This window comes from Hylobates moloch, unplaced genomic scaffold (assembly GCF_009828535.3).
Source record: "Hylobates moloch isolate HMO894 unplaced genomic scaffold, HMol_V3 SCAFFOLD_5, whole genome shotgun sequence".
NCBI lineage: Eukaryota > Metazoa > Chordata > Mammalia > Primates > Hylobatidae > Hylobates > Hylobates moloch.
In genome coordinates this window covers 80,391,695-80,412,730 of record NW_026652280.1, presented here as the reverse complement: position 1 = coordinate 80,412,730, position 21,036 = coordinate 80,391,695, and the positions used below count along the sequence as shown (strand labels likewise).

The following is a 21,036-nucleotide window of genomic DNA, read 5'->3' as shown; positions in this document are numbered from 1 at the left end:
GCGAGACTCTATTTCAAAAACCAAAAAACGAAAAACAAAAAATAGGGGATCAGTTGAATAATGTGCAGTCCTTCCATACAATGAAGTCATCTGCAGTCACAAAATAAGAATGAGGAACCTGTTTTGCAAGTGACATAGAACAATAATCAAGACGTGTTTTTAAGGGAAGAAAGCCAGGTGCAGAGCAGGATGTGTGTGCATTTTAAAAGGATAACAAATGAGAATCCCTAGGAGGGTGATGGTTTATACATAGACGATCTCTGGAAGAACACACAAGAACTGGCAACAAGGTTCCCTCTGCAGAGGGAAACTGGGTGGTGGGGACCAAAGGAGGAGCGACTTTGCACTGTCGGTCCTTTAGGAATTTTGAATTTTGAATCATGTGAGTGCATTAGCCATTCAAAATATAAATCATGTCTTCAAAAATAAATTCTTATTTCTGTACACTTAAAAAATATCCATTTTATGATTAGCCTCTCCTGGTCCAGACTGAGCTTCAAATGAGCTTTTGGCTCTATGTAAAGTTTCTAGGGGTAGAAATGGCTTCTAGGAATACTCAGAAGCTGGGCCCTGGTGTCTTCAGTGAGTTAGGACCCCCCAGGGGCCCCAAGCCCACCCCAAAAGCAAGGGAAGGGGGACACTGAGGGGCTGCGTTAGCACCTGCCCATCCATGGCCTTGGAACAGCTGTGAAGTCCTTGTGGACAGGTAAGTCCTCATCACGTTCTGCTCCACATCCAACTGAGGCTAGCAGAGAGGTGGGAGTGGGTGGGTATGAATGGGCAGAGGAGGGTCCTGGGGTTGAGGTCACCACTTCCTCTCATGGAGGGGGGAAGGTTGAACATGCTATATCCTCCAGACAGCTGTTGTCAAATGCCTGTCTCCTCCCCTGGGAATTCTGACTCTGCTGGTACCCAAAGTGTTCCGAATTCCACCAAGGAAAGATTCTCCCCATCACTAAGCATCTACTGTATACCTGTGCCAGGTGCTTTCCCTCTCAATGGCACAGGACCCTGGGGCAGCCAGGACCTCAATCTTACCTGCCGCACTCCTTGAGGGGTGCACCATGCTGGCACCTGCCCCTGGGAGAGCAGGCACTCAGGCTGGTCCTGTCTCCAGTGCCCCTGGCTGGAGTCCCCTTCCCACTCCCAAGATCTAGTCAGCCCTGATGCTGGAGCGCCTGCAGCCCCCAGTGGGCACGGCAGCGTCACAGACACCCATGGCGGGCAGCAGGAGCTCCGCTGCCAGGAGACTGTCTCCCTGGATTCTGACTCTCTGAGGTGGCAACAATGTGGAGGAAGGAGGGTGCTACCCACCCCCTCCCAGAGCTGGGGATGGGTGGTGCTGGGCTACTGGAAGTGGGATAAAGGCCCTCTGCCAGGACTGGTCACTAGGGACCAACTGGTATACAGTGACCCCTTCCTGGTCCTGTTGTTCAGAGAGACACTGAAGGTAGGGTTCTCCCTAGGGACAAGGGGCTCAGGGGACAGGTTTTCCTGCACTGCCAACACCAGGGGGTCTTCATTTGACTTCACAAGTGGGGAACTTGTCACAACGGGTAGTTATGGATTCATCGTGTGCCAGAACCTCACAGATTACCATTATAAACCTCGGGAGAAGCTGGGATGGATATCTTCATTTTGCAGAAACTGGGGCTCAGGGAGATGGGGACTTGCCCTGAAGCCACATAACTGACCCTAAAGCCCCAAACCTCTTCACTGACTCCCCACACTGACACACATACCACTGCCTCCTTCCCCCAGGCCTCTGTAGGTGCTTGTATGTCATGGTTCAGCTCAGGCATAGGGCATTGGAGCTCAGGCATAGGGTATTGGAGCCCAGGCAGACATAGGGGAAAGAGCACTCTGGGAAGTGTGCACAGCTTAAGGAAAAGCACAGAGGTGGGACCGTTCAGAAGGGAAGTGTGGAACTGAAGCGTGAGAGTGAGAGGTGAGCTGAGGCTCCAAAGTGTGGAGGGCCACCTTGGGGAATGGGAGGTTAGTCAGGAAGGATGCTGTTTGAATGCCAGGAGGGATGCCTATTCAGGGAGCCCTAGGGCAGCACCAGAGGCTTCTGGCTTGAGGACTGGCAAGATGAGAGGCATCTTCCCAGAAGATGATGAGCACGGCGGCAGCGAGGCACTGGCTCAGGCGAAGAAGCCCCGGGGCAGGTGCAGAAGGTGGTAGTTCAAAGAGGCTTCTGGAGTCAGGATGGTTGGATTGAAGCCCAGCTGCTTACCAGCACTGTGACCTTGGGCCAGTTACTTAACCCATCTGGGACTAAGTAATCTCATCTATAAAATGGATATGACAATGATGATGACAATACAGGTTGAATATCTCTTATCAGAAATACTTGGAGCCGGGCATCATGGCTCACACTTGTCATCCCAACACTTTGAGAGGCTGAGGTGGGAGCCCACTTCTACAAAAATTTAAAAATTAGCTGGGTGTGGTGGTGCACAACTGTAGTCCCAGCTACTCAGGAGGCTGAGGCAGGAGGATCACTTGAGCCCAGAAGGCTGAGGCTGCAGTGAGTTATGATTGCACCACTGCACTCCAGCCTGGGTGACAAAGCGATACCCTGTCTCAAAAAATAAAAATAAAAATAAAAATAAAAAAGAAAAGAAAAGAAAACAGGCTGGGCGCGGTAGCTCACGCCTGTAATCCCAGCACTTTGGGAGGCCAAGGTGGGTGGATCACCTGAGGTCAGGAGTTTGAGACCGGCTTGGCCAACATGGTGAAACCCTGTCTCTACTAAAAATACAAAAATTAACCAGCCGTGGTTACAGGCGCCTGTAATCCCAGCTCCTTGGGAGGCTGAGGCAGGAGAATCGCTTGAACTCGGGAGGCAGAGGTTGCAGTGAGCCCACTCCAGCCAGGGCAACAAAGCCAGTCTCCATCTCAAAAAACAAACAGGCCGGGCGTGATGGGTCATGCCTATAATCCCAGCACTTTGGGAGCCTGAGGCAGGCAGATCACAAGGTCAGGAGATCTAGACCATCCTAGCTAACACAGTGAAAGCCCGTCTCTACTAAAAATACAAAAAATTAGCCGGGCGTGGTGGCAGCCGCCTGTACTACCAGCTACTCGGGAGGCTGAGGCAGGAGTATGGCGTGAACCCAGGAGGTGGAGCTTGCAGTGAGCTGGAGCTGCACTCCAGCCTGGGCGACAGAGCGAGACTCCATCTCAAAACAAAATAAAACAAAACAAAAAAATGGGCCAGGTACAGTGGCTCATGCCTATAATCCCAGCACTTTGGGAGGACAAGGCAGGTGGATCACCTGAGGTCGGGAGTTCTAAAAACAAAAACCGAAAACAAGTTTTGGGTTTCAGATTTTTTGGGGAATATTTATGTTATTCTTATCTGTTGAGCATCCCAAATCTGAAATCCGAAAGTCTCCAGTGAGCATTTCCTTTTAGTGTCAGTCATGTGGGTACTCGAAGTTTTGAATTTTGGAGCATTTTGGATTTCAGATTTGGGGGTTCAGGATGCTCAATCTGTTCACGCATGGGGCTGTTGTAAAGACAAAGTGGATAGACACATGTCCAGCACTCAGTGCCTGTTAGGACATAGTAAGCGTCCATCCGTCTCTGCGATTTGGTACTCCGTATCATTACTACCCCGACACTCAGCCCCGCCTCCCAGCCCTGGGCTGCTGGGACAGAGTGTTTCTGTTTCCTGCTCTGAGATAGAACAGAGGGGACAACATGGGCCCAGTGGGGAAGGAGGAGCCGCCCTCCCTGGAGATTGACGTGTCCCTAGCCCAGACCTAGAGGGACCTCACTGGTTTTAGACCCCTGGTAGGTGACCAGACAGAAAAGGACCAGCCCTGGAGGCTGGATCCCTGCCACATCTGTCCTTGCCCCAATTCTAGGTGAGTGGGGAACTATACACCTGTTTCCCTAGTCAGGGATCACTGTGCCCAGTTATCGAGGCCCCAGGCCAGACTCCTGTGTCCCCCCTGACACACCTGGGAAGAGGAGCGGGTGGGGTGATGTCTGGGCCATGGGCTGGTGGGCATGCCCCGGCAGCTCTAATGAGGCGTGTGAAGGCCACAGAGGCTGCCTTGTTAGCGGCACGGTCAATGAGAGGGCAGGGGAGAGGCGGGCCTGGCGTGACGGCCGTGGCAGTCGTGGGCGATCAGCCCTTCGCCGACGGTTGCTCGGGTGAGCAAGTGCGCTCCGAGCCATTCGGCTGTAATAACCCTAATCTGCTCATTACCACTCCCGGAGCTGACGGGTGACTCAGGCATGAGCTGCCAAGGGTTCCTGCCTGCGTAACCCCCATTCCACCCTCCCCCCTCACATCTGTGCAACAGCTGGGCTCCAGGACAGCCAGTTCCCAGCAGACTCTGGCACCATCTGCTTCTCCTGTGGGAGTCAGGCTCCGCAGAGGGTGTGCTCAGGGAGCCTCCTAGAAGAGCAGAGCTAAGGGACACCTGGTCTAGTGTTAGGGAGCTCTGTGTCTCACTCTGTTCCCCAGAGGAGGTGCAGGGGTCCAGGCTGGGGGCTCAGGAGGCTTGGATCCTGATGGATGTTAAATGACTTGTTTCCCCAACGCCTGAGACTCTAGGTCTCTCCATCTGCATGATGGAAGGACTGTCTGGCTCCCTCCCCACTTCTCCAGCCAACCAGACCTAGTGCCAGACAGTGTTTTTCCCATCTGAGGCCTGGGGCTCCTGTGTGTTGTGTGTTGGGGTGTGGGGTGCATTAGAGGACACTTAAACTGCTGACTTCTATGGAGTGTGGACGGGGTGCAGTGGAAGGGGAAAGGGCAGAGGCACCACTTCCCAGTACCTTTTGCCCCACCCAGCCCCAGCCTGCCTATCAATTTGGGGGTTCTCAATCCTCCTCTCCTGCTCCTGCTGGCTTTTGAGACTTGCTCTGCACAGCTGCCGCTTCCTAGGACTGGGAGGACCATCAGGATCCTTGGTAGTCATGATAGCAGCTAAGGCTTGCTGAGCACCCACCTTGAACCCTTAGAAGGCATTGTGCTGGCAGTCACAGCAATCCAGCTAGGTTGGCGCTATCATCCCACTTCCCAGATGAGAGACCTGAGGCACAAAGCAGTTACAGAAGGTCACACCACTAGCAAATGAATCCGGGGTATGAATCACAGTGCGTGTGACTCTGGGTCTCCTCACAGAACCGCAGAGCCACACGCGGCCCCAGTGTACAGTTGGAGATGGAAGACCCCCCTTCTAAAGAAGGAATACACTGAGATTGGAAAACCTGGCTGCCCTACATGACTCTGTGCCCACCTGGCATGCAGTAGACACTCAGCAATTGCTCAGGGCTTACAGGGCTCATCAGGCAAACTGCTTAAATTGGAACTGCTCTGGTGGAAGCAAAGATGGGGTCCCATTGGCAAATTGCTCATAAACCTCTCTCCCAGCCTCTCATTTTCAGGTAATGAAATTGAAGTTGAGAGGGGGAAGGGACTCCCAGGGTCACTCATCAAGTTGGTGGCAGAGTCAAGACTAGAACTCATGTGGTGGGGTGTCCCCAGGGGAGCAAGCCCAGAGAGGTCAGGAGCAGGTGGGAGGCTCTCAGAGTGGGATGGGTCACGCCCCTGCCCCTTTCCTCAAGCTGAGCCAGAGAGACAGGGGAAGAGGCCTGGAGAGAGACGCGGCCTGGGCTGAGCCATCTGAGCACCCAATGAGCAAGTGCACTGGGCTCCACGGGCTCCCACCAGCCAGTGCCCTACATGGCCCTCTTGATGGCCTAGTCCAGGGACAGCCCTTGTGTGTGTAGTGCAGAGCCACCTCATTCCCCACTGTTGACATACTAGACTCCCTTATTCCATCAGCAAACACTGGGCCTGGAGAGACAGTCCAATTGGCTGGCAGTGTCTTCCTCCCAGCTCCCCTCCTTGCCTAAACAGACAGCTCTGTTTGTCCTCCCTGCCCAGCCACCAGGACTTCACTGTCACCCAGATCCCTGCCCTGTCAGCAACTCGCCTCCTCTCACTCCCACAGAATCCCATGTCAGAGCTGGAGAGGCCCATGGGAAACTTTTAGGGCAACATCTAACCCCCTACCCAAGCAACACCACCTCCACTTTTTTTTTTTTTTTTTTTTTTTTTTGAGACAGAGTCTCGCTCTGTTGCCCAGGTTAGAGTCCAGTGGAGTGATCTTGGCTCACTGCAACCTCCACCTCCTGGGTTCAAGCGATTCTCCTGCCTCAGCCTCCCAAGTAGCTGGGATTACAGGGGCATGCCACCACTCCCGGCTAATTTTTGTATTTTTAGTAGAGACGGGGTTTCACCATGTTGGCCAGGCTGGTCTCCATCTCCTTACCTCAGGTGATCCACCTGCCTCGGCCTCCCAAAGTGCTGGGATTACTGGCATAAGCCACCGCGCCTGGCTACCACCTCCACTTTTACAGATAAAAAAAAACAGAGGGGTGGCCAGAGCCATGTAGAACAGGAAGGCAGGCCTCACATCCAACCACTCACTGCTGGGCGTGGCCTCTGTGTCCTGACATGTGCTGTTTCTTCTGCTAGGACAGCCCTTCCTCGATGAAGCCTCAGCCCACTGAATGAATGACAACCTTGGCTGCACCTGCACGTCACCTGTGGCTGTGTCTATTGTGGTTCATGATGCCCGGCCCCCTTTCCATCATCCTGCAAGCTTCTGAAGCCCGAAACCTGGGTTGGTTCATTGCAGGGCCCCCAGCTCTCAGCCCAAGGTGGCCAGAGTGAGATGCTGACAAAGGCTTGGACATGAATGAATCAGTAGGCTTGAGCCAGAACAAATTCTCTCAATCCTGGCCCAACTTGGACCCCCAAATCCCAATCCAGGCCAAAGCTATTCTGAGAGGTCTTTCAGGCCCCTATTTCCAGATCCCAGTGGGCTTTGAAGACTTGGTCTCCCTTGCTTCCCCTGGGCCTGGGCCCCGCCTGGGCAGAGCCTTCTCTCAGTTGTTGTGGGTGAATCACTGGCAGGCTGTAAACAGCTCTATGGAGCACTGGCTGTACCACCAAGGCCCTGGCACTCATCCTAGCCGCGCCAGGGGGATCTAAAAGAAGACACGGCTCCCACGCACCCACGATGGAAAGGAGAAGGTGGAATAGAAACAGGGGGGAGGCTTCCAGATTTGCATACCAACACGTGCACAGGAGTCTGTAACGCAGCCCAGCCTAGGAGGTGACAAAACAGAACCTGGAGGACGAGAAGGGGAGGAATCAGAAAGCCTTCCAAGGGGAAGGGACCTGCAGCGAGGAGGTGGGCTGGCTTCTGGGAGTTTAAAAACCACCAGTATTTACTGAGCACCTACTATGCAACAGGCACTGCTCCAGGGCTGCAGGTACTGCCATGAACAAAACAAAGACCCCATGCCGCGCAGGAAAAAAAAGCAGAGCAGGGCCAGGGAGGGTGTGGGCAGTTGCCTTATGCATCATTTGCAAGATTCTGTAGAAGGACAAGAGCTTGGAGACCTTTCCAGCCACTTAACAGATGGGAAAACTGAGGCCCAGAGAGGGCTGAGGAGTTGCCTGGAGTTGCACAGGAAGACAGGGCAGAGGCAGACCCCCAGGCCCTGTGTTGCGCTCAGAGGTGAGGATGACTCTTTGGACTTCAGAAAGGAGAGGCTTTGACCTTCAGTAAAGCCCTGAGCTCAGTCCCTCCCCATGTGGCCCAGGTGGGGACTCATTTCCATGGTAGGTAGTTGGGGGCTGGCTCAGGGCGGGACTCCTCCCCTCCTGCCCCTCAGAGGAGGGATCCCAGGGCACTCAGAGAAACAGCAGAGGCTCCTGAGGAAAGCGAAACAAGTCACTCAGCGGTGGGTTCCCCAGGGCTGCGCCTCCTCCGCTCCCCGTCTGTAGATGGGCAGCTCTGACTCCGGGCTTTTGGCCTTTCCAAGACCAAAAATGTAGCTTCCTTTCCTCCCCCAGGAGCAGCCAGCTGGGGCGGCCAGCATGGTCTGGCGTCTGGAAACTCAGACTTCTTCCAGCCCCACACCCCACCTACACCAGCCCCAGCGCAGAGCTTGATGTCTGCTGAGTGACTCGCTTTCTGTGGCTTCAACAGCCTCGGCCGAAGCAGGGTCAGAGCACGGGCACTGACTTTTCAGGCTCTCACTCTGCTGAGTGAACATTAGACCCACATTACATAGCCGCTGAAATTTGTGGCTGCCTCCTACAAGCCATTGGATAAGCTCTTATTGTCACCTCCCCCTGGTTTGTGTGCATCCCCAGGGACTGGGGCAGCTTGTTCACTCAGAGCCAGGGTGCTGCCAGCGGGCAGGAGTGGGGCATGGGTGGCACAGAGCCCTGGCTGGGAGCTGTGGCCCACTTGTGTTGCCTTGAGCATGACGCTTGCCCTTTCTGGTTTCACCTGGAAATGGCTCTCCAGAACGTGACTCAGCTTCCCTGTTCAGCCGACCCCCTCACTGGTCCATTCCTAGGCACAGTCCTGGGCTCTGGACAAAGCAGCCTCTTCTGAGGTCACTAAACCAGCCCCCAGCCCTAAACCTGCCCCAAACAATTTGTCATCCCAAGACTCTTGGACCTCTTCTCACAGCTTCCCAGTATCCCTACTCCAAAGCTATCTTCCCCTTCTCTGAGCTCACCTCGCCTTGTCCAGGCTCTGTCCAGACAGCGTCCTGGGCCATTGCACAGGTGGGTACTCGATAGGGGTGGGGCCTCCTTTACATTGGACCCCCCTGCACAGGCCTGACACATAGTTGATCTCTATAGATGCCCATTCAGTCACTCACCAATTCAACAAACAGCTCTTTGGGCCAGCTTTGTACTCAGCTCCACACTGGGTCCTGGGATATTAGAGGCTAATAAGGCACTGCCTTACCCTCAAAGAGCTCCCTGTCTGAGGAAGAGAAATACAACGACAAAGCAGGTGATTCATGCCCCAATGGGGGAAGCCCTGGGAGCAGCGGGAGCACACAGCAGTGCTACCTAACCCTGGGGAAATGAGGGAAGGCTTCCTGGAAGAGGCAACATCTAAACTGAGACTTGAAGAATGAGTAAGCGCCAAATAGGGGAAGCAGTTCCAGAAAGTGGGAGCGCCCAGGCAGAGTTCTGGAGTCTAGAGACAGCACATGGATTCTGGGAACTCTCAGGAGTCAGGCTGGCCTCTTTGCTTCTTCTATTGACTGGCTATTCCCCACCCCACTAAGAAAGGAGGGGAGATAGTTCTCTCCCACTGGGTGGGCTTCCCAGACCCCTATTCCTGCCAGAAGAGGCCCGATAACTCCCAGGTGGCTGGTCACTTACCACATGCACCTAACCTGCCCGTCACTTCTCTGCTCTGAGCCTCAGCCTCATCTGTCAAATGGGGTGGGGCACTTATGCTCCTATGTCATTCTTACGAGAGACCTGGAGGAGAGAAGAGAAGGCCCAGCCCTTCCCCTGTCTAGCTAGGGGTGCAGCCCGGATTGGGCCTGGGTCTGCAGGGGGCAGTGGGGTGGGGGAGACCCTGAATGCTATTGCCCACCAATCTGAGCCCAGGCCGGCCGAAGACCCCTGGCTTCTCTCCCATCTCAGGAGACTTTCTCCCTCAGCCCCCTCACTCCCAGCCACGTTGGATGATGATAAAAAAAGAAAAGAAAGAAATGGTCCTCCCACTACCTGGCAGGCATGCCCACGATGAGAAATGCCTTTCCAGGGGAGCGTGGTCTCTGCAGAGCCCTTGCCAACCCCCAGCCCTACCTGTCGTGATCCTCTGGCTGCTCCCCTATGTTTTCTCCCCCTACTCCCACCTCCAACTCACTGGCTGGAGGGGAGCGGGGAGAGAAAACAGCCTTCATGGTGGGGCTGAGGACTCAGAGACTAGGCATGGGGGAATGGGGGGCAGAGGGTGGGAGGGGAACCCCAGCACCAGCTTGAAGCAAGTAATTCTTCCCTTCCTGGTTTATAGGGAGGAGGAGGTGAGGGGTGGGAGTGGAGTACCTGACCATCAGACACTCTAGGTCAAATTCAATGCCCAGAAAGGGCTGGGCCCCAGTGAAGGGCTCAACAAGCTTATGGGATTAGATCAGAGAGCCAGAGGGACATCAGGAGTGGTCTTATCCAGCAAATGTGCAAACTGAGGTCCAGAGAGGGGCCAAGACTTCCCCAATCACACAGCAAGTTAGAGGAGGCTGAGGCAGGACTAGAACGTGGGCCTTCTGTATCCAGCCCCAGTGGTGGGAACGGAATGCAGGATAACTTAGAGGACTGTGACAAAGCCAGGCCAGGCTGCCACGGAGGCTGGGGTCCAAACCTGACCATGGCTTTTATTCCTTCTACACGCTGGGCTCCTGTCCCACCAACTTCGATGCCATCACAGGGAGAAGAGAAATTCTTGCCTGGATCTTCAGGGGAGCCAGATTTCCAGGTCTTTCAATGTTCCAGAATTGCAGAAATGCTGGAAGGAACCTCCTGGATCACCTACTCATGAGAGAACTCAGGCCAGGGAGAAGAAGGCCATGCCAAAGGCCAAGCCCCAGTGAGTGACCCATGCATGTCTCAGGCTCCCAGACCAGGGCTCTTTCTGGTGTATCACAGTGGTTAGGAGGCCAAGCTATGGATGGGTCTGACACACCAGGGTTTGAATCCCTGCTCTGCCATTCACTGGCTATGGGACATCACTTTACTTTGTAGTCATTTATCTGAGCCTCAGTTTCTCCACCTGTAAAATGGAGATGGCAGCACTTACCACATAGGGTGTTACAAGAATTTAATGCAACAACATTAGCTCCACGGGGACAGACTCTGTCTCATTCACCACTGTCTTCTTAGCATCTAGAACACTGCTCAGCACATAGTAGGTCCTCAACAAAATGGAACAGTCATTATCACACTATACTATGCTGCTCTGGCTTGACATCAGTAGCAGGGGCAGAAAGGGGATGACCTCTTTTATTCCACTGGCCCCTGAAGAGAAGCCAGAGTCTGCTTGTTGCAGAGGGAGGCCATCAGCCATGCTAGAAAGAATGGCTGTGCAGCCTTAGACATGTCCCCTCCCCTTTCTGTTTGGTTTCCCCCACAGCACAAGGAGGGCATTGTTAAGTGATGACGTAAGTCTCCCAGCTTGAGGACTGCTCCTGGACCCTGTGCCATGGCCCTATCTGAGATACTTAAATTTTCTCCTCTGGGATGCCCAGAGAGAAGGGCTGAGGGGCAGGGCTGGGCATCCCAGATGAGAAAAGGGGTGGGGACGGGGCAGTGGCCAGGCTCTGCCAGGATCCTGGGATCCTGTGCTCTATTAGGTGGTCGGCTTATAGGACACAGGAGTGATCAGGGCAGCCAGGCGTCAGTGCAGGCACCAGCCTCCACTGGGGCCTGAGAACGAAGCTTCTGGTGGATGCTGGCTGGTTCATTAAGGGGATGAAGGGCAAGGCTGGAGACTTGCTGAGCACTTCATCTGCCCCCACCCCCAGCCCAGCCTCACACTACCTGGCAATTAGTGGTTCCCTCCCCAGCAGGCACCGGCGAATGGTGAGGAACTCTGAAGCTCTCATAACAGTCTCCAGTGCCTGCTCTGCCCATTAACTCCTGTTCCTTGTGGCTCTTTATTGTGAGGGAGGCTTTATTGCTACCTCTGGGTTGTAGGCTGGAGGGTGAAGTTTTAGGAGCAAGAGGCCCTGGCTGGGCATGACAGAGCAGGTTCCCTGCAGGACTGTGAGCCCCCTCCCAGGGCTGCCAGCTCCCAGCCTGTGGTCTTGCCATGGTTTGTTGCCAGTCAAGCCACATTTGTCCCCATGAATCCTCTTGTCCCCTACACACACACACTGACCACACCCTCAGCAGAGCCCCACCCCACTCCTGGCATCAGGGCCTCTGGGGAGGGGCTAGACAGCCAGGCTATTTTCCAGGGGGTTTCAAAGGCCCAGATCCGGAGGTTCATGAGTCCAGAAAGCTCTGGGCTCAGGAGAAAACAAAGCAACACCCTTCCCTGACTCCTTAGAGGAAACGGCCTCCAGGGGCCAGGGAGGAAAAACAGGAAGGTCCAGGCTGGGGAGGATGTCCTGAGGGTGGGGATGGGGAAGAGGGCCAACCTATCCCTATCTTCCTCCCTACACTAGTGGGCCCTGTGGAGGGAGCGGCCGGTGTGGTCCCGGCCTTGGGCTGCGCTAGGGACGGTCCTGGGCTGCACTCGGAGGTCTGTCCTCAGCTGGTGGCCGCCCACCTGAGAGCTTCCTCAGGGATCCCAGTTCCTGTGATGGGAGCTGAGCCCTGGGGTTAGAGAGTCGGAGTCGTCCGTGCACAGGGGCAGAGCTGTGACACCTGCCCTCCTCTCCCCACTCCTTGGCATGTGGGGGCCCAGAGCAAACTCCCCTCCCCTCATTCACCCTTCACTCTGCATTTACGGAGCCCTCCTCAGCACAAAATAGCAACAACAGAGTAGAGGATAGCAATAACACAGAGTGCTTCCTCCTACCTCTGCCCCTACTTCACAGATGAGAAGACTGAGGCATGCGGACAATTAACGAAAACAAACAAAAACTTTGCCCAGGTTACACAGCCAGTGAGCAATGGAGGAGAATTCAAATGCTGGCTGCCTGACTGCACGGGGCTTGTTGGTAACCCTTTCCTGGAGCAGTAAGGGCTTAAACCTCAGTGGGGTCAGGGAGCCCCGGGAGCCCGGAGGTGGGCAGCTGACCCCAGCCCGAGTGGGGCGGGAAGGCTCACGCTGGCGATTCTTCACACTTACCGCTGAGTCCGTTCACCCTCCCTTGCGCGTGGGCGACTCATGCTTTCTCACGATCTCCTCTCCTCAAGCCCCACCCCACCCTCCCCCGTCCTCACTCTCAGCTGTTGACCTTGTTTCTCACTCCCCGAAGACAATCCAGTCTCTCAGAAGTACTTCCAGATTTGCAGGGGCACATCCGCCCCCACCAGCCTCTGCACCCACACATTGCCTCCCCGAGTCCTAGGAGAGATGACTGCCCACGCCTGCCCTCACCCACCACCCCAGGCAGGCACCAGAGCCCAGTCCCTCTGATCAGCAAGTCATCCCGTCCCTCTTCACCAGACCATTCCTGTCAGTGGCTGTTTTTCCTCCCATCTTACACATACCTGCTCTCGATCCTGCTTCCCCTGCGGCTGCCGCCTAATTCCTTGTTCCCCTCTGCAACAAAACTCCTCTCAGAGGTGTCTCTATCCACTATCATCAGTTCTTCTCCTCCTGTTCTCTCTTAAACCCACTCCAATCTGGCTTTCATCCCCACCACTCTATCAAAAATACTCCTATGGGCCAGGCATGTTGGCTGATACCTGTAAGCCCAACGATTTGGGAGGCCGAGGCAGGAGGATTGGAAGCCTGGAGTCCGAGACTAGCCTGGGCAACACAGCAAGACCCTGTCTCTACAAAAAAAATTGTTAAGGCCAGGCACGGTGGCTCACGCCTGTAATCCCAGCACTTTGGGAGGCCGAGGCGGGCGGATCACAAGGTCAGGAGATCAAGACCATCCTGGCTAACACTGTGAAATCCCATCTCTACTAAAAATACAAAAAATTAGCCGGGCATGGTGGCACACACCTGTAGTCCCAGTTACTCGGGAGGCTGAGGCAGGAGAATTGCTTGAACCTGGGAGGCAGAGGTTGCAGTGAGCCCAGATCACGCCATTGTACTCCAGCCTGGGTGACAGAGCGAGACTCCATCTCGGAAAAAAAAAAAAAAAAAACTTAAAAATTAGCCAGGCTTGGTGGTGCACATCTTTAATCCCAGCTACTCAGGAGGCTAAGGCGGGAGGTGGGAGGCTAGCTCAAGCCCAGGACGTTAAGACTGCAGTGAGCTAGGACCATACCACTGCCCTCCAGCCTGGGTGACAGAGTGAGACCCCATCTCAAAAATAAATAACTAAATAAAATGCTCCTATCAAGATCTCCAGGGGCCTCCCCATGGCTAAACTCAGCTGTCGGTTCTCAGTCTTTCTGCCACTTGCCCCCGACCCCATGACATTTGGCAGTGTAGCCCTCCCTCTTCCCTGAAACACTCTTTCCACTGGGCTTCTAGGCCACCTGCTATACTCACTTGGTTTTCTGTTACCTCTCTCACCTTTCCCTCTCCATCTCCTTTGCTGTTTTTTTCTCTTCTTCCAGACAGCCCAACATGGGGTGCCCCAAGCCCAGACTTTGGTTCTGATCTCACACTTGATCTTAGCCAAAAGGCCGAGAAGCGATTGGTTCTGATCTCATTCCTCATTCCTCTGGTGAGCTCACCCAGTCTTATGGCAACAGCATATATACACCAATGACTTTCACATCCATACCTCTAGCCTGGACCTCACATGTTCCACTGTCCACTCAGCGTCCCCTCCCTGCACTAGATAGCTCAGGTCCAACGTGTGCCAAGCTGAGCGCCTGTTCTCCCTTACAAAACTCGCTCCAACACATGCCTTCTCCACAGGGATGCCACCTTCCCCAGTGGGCAAAAATTGGTTCTCGGGGGGACAGAAAAATATTGATATTATAATGGTTTGTAATTTTCCAAAGGGCCAAAGTATAGGAACATGTATACATTATAGCTGTAGTGGTAAAATTCCATTGTGGGCCAGGCGCGGTGGCTCATACCTGTAATCCCAGCACTTTGGGAGGCTGAGGTGAGTGGATCACCTGAAGTCAGGAGTTCAAAACCAGCCTGGGCCACACAATGAAACCCCGTCTCTACTAAAAATACAAAAATTAGCCGGGCATGATGGTGCGCACCTGTAATCCCAGTTACTTGGGAGGCTGAGGCAGGAGAATCGCTTGAAACCAGGAGGCAGAGATTGCAGTGAGCCCATAGCCCATATCATGCCACCACACTCCAGCCTGGGCTACAGAGCAAGACTCCATCAAAAAAAAAAAAAAAAATCCGCTGTGGGGGGAAGTGGTTAGAGAAAAACGTCTTAAAAGGCTCCTGAGGGTGGGTGATAGTGAAAAACTGATTGAGAAAGGGCGCTGCTCCAACACAAACCCCATTTCAGCCGATGGCAATCCAAGCCTTCCATGGCTCAGGCCAAAGCCTTGGAGGCGATGATCTCGGCTCCTCCCTTTTTGAAACAACCCACGCCCAATCCATCAAGAAATCCAGTTGGTTCTGCCTTCAAAATAGATCCAGAATCCAAGCCCTCCCAACCACCCCCACAGCATCTACCCTGATTCGAACCACCATCATGTCTTGCCGGGATTAGTGCAGCAGTCCCCTGACTGGTCTCCCTGCAGCTGCCCCCACTTCCCCCCCGCCCCCACACACACACACACCCAGAGTGATCTTTTAACAACATAAACCAGCTCATGTCCTTCCTCTTACAAAAAACACTCCAGTTGCTTCCCATTTCCCTAAGTTCTCACAGTGACCTGTCCTCCCCTCTCCCCCCACACTCTCCTGACCACCTCCTTCCTCCCTCTGCTCCAGCCCCACAAGCCCCCTTGCTTTCCTCCAATAAACCAGGCATTATCCCACCCTACAGCCTTTGCACTGGCTGTTCCCTCTCCCTGGTACACTGTTACCCAGATAACTGCAAGGCTAAATCCCTCTCCTCCCTCAAGTCTTTGCTCAGATGCCACCTTCTCAATGAAGCCTGTCCTCACCACCCTGTCTCAACATTGCAATCCACCCCCAGATAACCCTCACTTCTCTCCACCTTTTCTTTTTCCACAACACTCATCACCTTCTAACACACTATAACATTTCCTTCTTTTGCTCATTGCTGATTACTGCCTTCCTCTGCTAAATGCCAGCTCCTGAGGGCAGGGATGTTTGTTTTGGTCACTGCTGCATCTTCAGCATGAGAACAGAGCCTGGAACACACTAGGTGTGCCTGGTACACCCTGGACACTCACTCCAGCCTCCTGCCATATCTGCTTTCTGATTTTTCCCACCCCAGGTTCCATCATATCTCCCCACCTTTGAAATCACATTTCCCTGTCCCTGAAATGCTCCCCACGCCCCCATCCCTTAGTGAGCTTTTTCTCAGCCTCAGAACTCTCTCAAAGATGACTTTGCCTCTCTGGTTAGGTCAAGAAGGGCCCTGCCTGCCAGACAGGGAATCTGAGCTTTTTCCTAAGAGCAATTAGGGATCCATGGAAAGGCTTTGAGCTGAAGAGCAACCTGGTCACACTTGTGCTTTGCTGCCCTTAGGATAGTGGACCGGAAGGGAGCCAGGCTGGAGGCAGAAGAGGAGACCCAGGGAGGAAGTCGATGCAAGATGGGAAGACTGGGGCTAGGGCCATGAATGAGGGGCAGGGGAGGCTGGGAAGGACTGGAGCCAGGAAGGAAAAAGACCAGGACTCACCACCAACGAAATGTGCCAAGTAAGGAAAAGAGGGAAAGTAGGGACATGGCCAAGGTCTCTGCTTTTGTAGGGTCAGGGTCGTGATGGTGCCTTAGCTAAGGACAGGTCATAGGGGAGCATGCATCAGAGTCCTGTGCAAGAAGCTTCTCTTCTCTCTCACTACAGCTTCCATCACCTTTCACTGAAGCATCTTGCACCCCAACACTTCTGGCCATAAAGGGAGAGGTCAATGGGGATTTGGAGAGGGATGGGCCTTCCCCAGGGGAAACCAGAGCTCAGACCTGGAGTGAAGGGAAGGGGCTCACACAGAGGTCTTTTTCAGAAAACAGACCTTAAGGCTGTTCCCCAGAAATTAGAGAGGAACTTCCGGCCGAGAAGTCCACACTTGCCTCATGTTCTGCATGGCCTTGTTTGACCAGAAAGACAAACAGGACAGGGAGTGACCTTTGTGACATTATGAGGACTCCCCAACTCAGCCCAGGGTGTGGCAGTCAAGAGAGGACCGAAGGCATCCCCTAGTCAGACACAGCTGTCCCTGGAGCATCTCCCTGGAGGAGCTGGAGACCCTCAGAGTCATCTCATGGTATGTCCTCATGTTGCAGATGGGGAAACTGAGGCCCCGAGAGAGAAGCAAATTGTCACAGGGCACAGCTGATATTACCATGAGGGAACTGAGGCCACAAGGAGAGGACTTATCTGGTCTGATGGGGATAGACTGATAATAGCCCCGATATTTGTATAGTTATTTTCTTCCCAGGCGTTCAGAGCACTGCACGTCCATGATCTCATTTGTCCACAAGACATCCCTCAGGGATGGGTGACCAGGCGACTTCATGCAGATGTGAAAATGCTCTGTCATCCCCCGCCGCCTGGCCCCAATAACCTTAATTTTCTTTTTCAGTCTCTATTATGTCCCCTTTCTTCCTGTAACCAATTTAATTCAGCAAAGATTTACGAGGCTACTGCTTGGTGCAAGGTGCTGGGCATTTGGGAAGCTTCAGGATTTCCCCAGGGCCAAGGTCATTGCTCTGCTTTCTGTGGTCCCAAAGCACTGTGTTCAGACCTGCATTTGTACACATCCTATTGTTTTTATACAGCTACCATCCTGGAGGGCAGGGCTTGGTCTTGTTCAAGCTTGCACACCCCCATGGTGCTCAGGCCAGGGCCTGGCATTCGGGAGCCTGGAGAAATCCTTGCCCAGGGCCATGTTTCCCTGAATCTACCTGTTAATGCACTTGTCGCACTGTATGACAATTACCCAGAGAAGGAGCAGGATTCTGTATATGCAGTGCCTAGCACGTAGCAGCTACGTCATTAATGTTTGCTGAATGGATCAATAAAAAATGTGAAAGGAGGAAGATGAAGGTGGATAGTAATGGGTGATCCTTGCCCTGAAAGAGCTCCCAGTCCATTGCAGGGGTGGAGGAAGTGGACAGAAAGCAGGATTGAAGAGCTGTATAAATGCTATCAATGTAGACAATTCCATCACCGAAATGCTGAGAAGTGCCATGGGGCTACAGAAGAGGAGAGTTCAAACTCACCTGAGAGAATCAGGGATGGCTCCCTGGACAAAGTGACAGTGAAGATGGGCTTTGAAAGATGGAAACCCATAGGGAGAAACTCAGTTTTTAGCTGAAGGCAGGGCACTGGGCAAGACGAGGAAGTCAAAAGTCATCCTGGGGCAGACTCCATCTCAGGCTAACCTGCTCCTTTCCACAGGCATGGGGAGCCACCGAAGGCCCGGGGGCTGAGAAGCCAGCAGCACAATTGGATCTTGTGTCTCAGAAAACCACAGGGAGGCGGGCACGGTGGCTCATGCCTGTAATCCCAACACTTTGGGAGGCCCAAGGTGGGCGGATCATTTGAGGCCAGGAGTTCAAGACCAGCCTGGCCAAGATGGCGAAACCCTATATCTTTTAAAAACACAAAAATTAGCTAGGCATGATGGCAGGCGCCTGTAATCACAGCTACTCAGGAGGCTGAGGCACGAGAATGTCTTGAGCCTGGGAGGTGGAGGTTGCAGTGAGCCGAGATCCTGCCACTGCACTCAAGCCTGAATGACAGAGCAAGACTGTCTCAAAAAAAAAAAAAAAAAGAAAAGAAAAGAAAGAAAAGAAAAAAGAAAACCACACGGGGAGGGAGGACACTGGATGGAAAAGACTGGGGGAGGCAAGCGACTGGGCAGGAGCCAGGTGAGGCGGAGGCTGAGCGGCTTGAGTGTCTGACTTAGGGAGGTGGCTCAGGAGTCTGTGAACAGGGTGTGAGAGGCTGGGCAGAGAAAAGGGTCTGACGGATATGGACAGTAATTAGGTGCGGGGGAAGAGCAGCGGGAGGATTTGGGGAACCCACGTGGGGCTTGAGAGAGTGATGGGGACTTAGCAGCTGTGGGGTGACCCCAGGGAGGTGATGAGTTTCCTCCACCTGGTGGAGAGGCTTCACTAAGTACACAGCTGCGGAGCTTGGGAGGGAGGTCAGGGCCCCAGAGACAGTGCTGGGAATGGGGATGAAGCAAAAGCTGAGGCCGTGGGCGTGGATGAGGTCACAAAGAGAGTGGGTGAGAAAGAAGAGGGAAGACAGAGGACGGAGCCTTGGGGGACGCCCACCGTTGGGAGGGGTGGGAGCAGGAAGAGAGCAGGAAATGAAGCAGCCACGGAGCTGGAGGTCCCCCATTCTTCCTCCTTTCCAGGGCGCCCGGCCTCTGCGCCCCCTCACCTCCCACGGGCCACATCCAGCTGAGGAGCAGGCTCTGTTGCCTGCTCAGCCTCCAGGAGAGCTCCGAGGACTCGAAGACAGGAAAGCTCAGGGGTTGAAGGTTTGGGCTGTAGACCTGGTTGGAGCTGGTGTGACTCCCACCTGCCCCTCCACCCCGCCGGCTGCCCGACCTCAGGCAGGCCACGCCCCATGCAGGCCACGCCCCTCGCAAGCCACGCCCTCGCAAGCCACGCCCCTCGCCTCCTCAGCCCCCTCACCTTCCTAAGGGGATCACAACCGGACTTCTGTGACTATTAAGTGGGATAATGCGTGTTATGCACTTGGCACCCGGGCCTGGCAGTCCCTCAGAGCTCAATAAGTGCTGCCGGCTGCTCTGATGATTATAATAGAGCAGGATTGGATTCTGGCGCTCAGGCTGGCAGGGCCAAGGAGCCCAGCAGCTCCCCCAGAGGCCTTGGTGAGGGACAGGGCCTGGCCACCTGAACTTGCCCAGCCCTCGGAGTGCTGGGGCCCTTCCTGTCATCCTCCTGAGCCCAGAGCCAGGGATCGCGGAACTGGGACAGTCACAGCTCTCCCGGGGCAGATCACCCTTCCACCTGCGAGGGATAGGCCCACACCCCCACTGCAGTCTTCAACTCCAGCTAGGGTGGGGCCTCAATCCTGGGGTTGGGGATCCCTCAGAGAGTCGTCTCCCCCGCCCACCATCTGTGTACCGTCCCCCTCCTCCCTCCGGGCCGGCGCGGACGCGTCCTCTCAGGTCCGCGGTAATTTGTCTGCTCACGCGGGCTCCGCGGCACCCCCTCCGCGCACGCGCATCCCCGCCCCGGGCCGGATACTGGGGCGCTCTGGGTGGGTCCGTCCAAGTTGCAGAGAAAGACTTCTATGCTGGGGGCGCTCGTCCCTGGAGGGGCCGGCCTCGAGCCCAGGCCGGGCGTTTGCGGGCGCTCAGCTATTAAGAGCGGAGACGCCTCGTCCCCCGCCCCCCAAGAATTCTGCAGCTGGGACTCAGCCCAGGCGCGCCTTCTGCGCGGCCCTGGAGGACCAGGAGCGTGGGCGGCGGGTGGTGCTGGCTGGGGTGGGGCTGCTGGAGCAGGTCTTGGGTTGGTGGATTCTGGCCCCTGCCCCCTCACACACCAAGGCCTGAACCCTGGACTTCTCAGAGCCTCAGTTTCCCCTTCTCAGCCTCAGCCTCAGACCTGGAAATAGGTCAGTTGCTATCATCGTGGGCCTGCATGCCTGTCTGTGCAGCCTCAGCTGGGCGGGAAGAAGAGTCATGGACCGCTGAAGGCTGGGGAACAGGTCCCCCACCCCACACTACCAGACCTGGCCTGGGCTCCCTGAGAGGAGCGGGGCTTGACCCCTCTACCAGCTGGGCTCGGGTCTCGGGGTCCAACTCAGGCCAGAGTCGTTCAGCTCTGGGAGGCCCCCATTAACTAGGCCACCCCTGGGTATGGGCGGTGGAGGCTGGAGCTGACTGGCCTGGGTCCCCGGGGGAGGTGGCTGCAAGGCCCACGGCTTTGAACAAACCACAGAAGGTTTCTGCAATATCAAAAGAGCTCTTAGAGACTAATCATGTAGGGGGAGGGGGGACAGTTGGCGAAAGAGCTTCTGCTTGGTTCCCATCAGCGGAGGATCAAAAAGCGTTTGGTCAAAGAACCTTTAAATACCTTGAAAGGCAGGTGAAGCCAGTTCAGTGGGTTCCAAGAGAGATTGAAATGCTGATCTGAGCTGCAGACAAGCTGGCACCAGCCACAGGAAATGCTGGGGGAGGGGCCCACTGAGGCAGGAGGGAGAAAAGGTGTGGATAGGCCAGCAGCCCACCTCCCTAACTCTCCCCTCTTCCCCCACACCCAAAAGTCACTGTGGAGAGGATGGGGAGGGCAGAGAACTGGGTTCAGACTGACGGAGCTGGAGGCAGTCTTGCAGGCTTCTGGGCCAGGGGTTTTCATCTGGAACCCGAAGGACCCGCACCCCAACACACACCAATTATGGGCAAAATGTTGTGTCTGTGTTTGTGTATGCACTTTTCTAGGGAGGAGAGGTCCACTGACTTCATTAGATTTTCACAGGGGTCCAAGACCCAGTCAAGATTAAAAAACAACA

The 21,036-nt window shown here is 54.7% G+C and overlaps 1 long non-coding RNA gene across 1 annotated transcript; it reads right to left on the bottom strand.

The window, feature by feature from the left end:
* Positions 1-228: 228 nt before the first annotated feature.
* Positions 229-19,055, bottom strand: LOC116468229 (uncharacterized). The gene is made up of 4 exons (XR_004248011.1): positions 18,934-19,055; positions 10,542-10,628; positions 4,971-5,054; positions 229-2,291 (listed from the first exon to the last, which is right to left on the bottom strand). It is a non-coding gene; the product is annotated as an uncharacterized LOC116468229 (long non-coding RNA).
* Between the last annotated feature and the right edge of the window lie 1,981 nt (positions 19,056-21,036).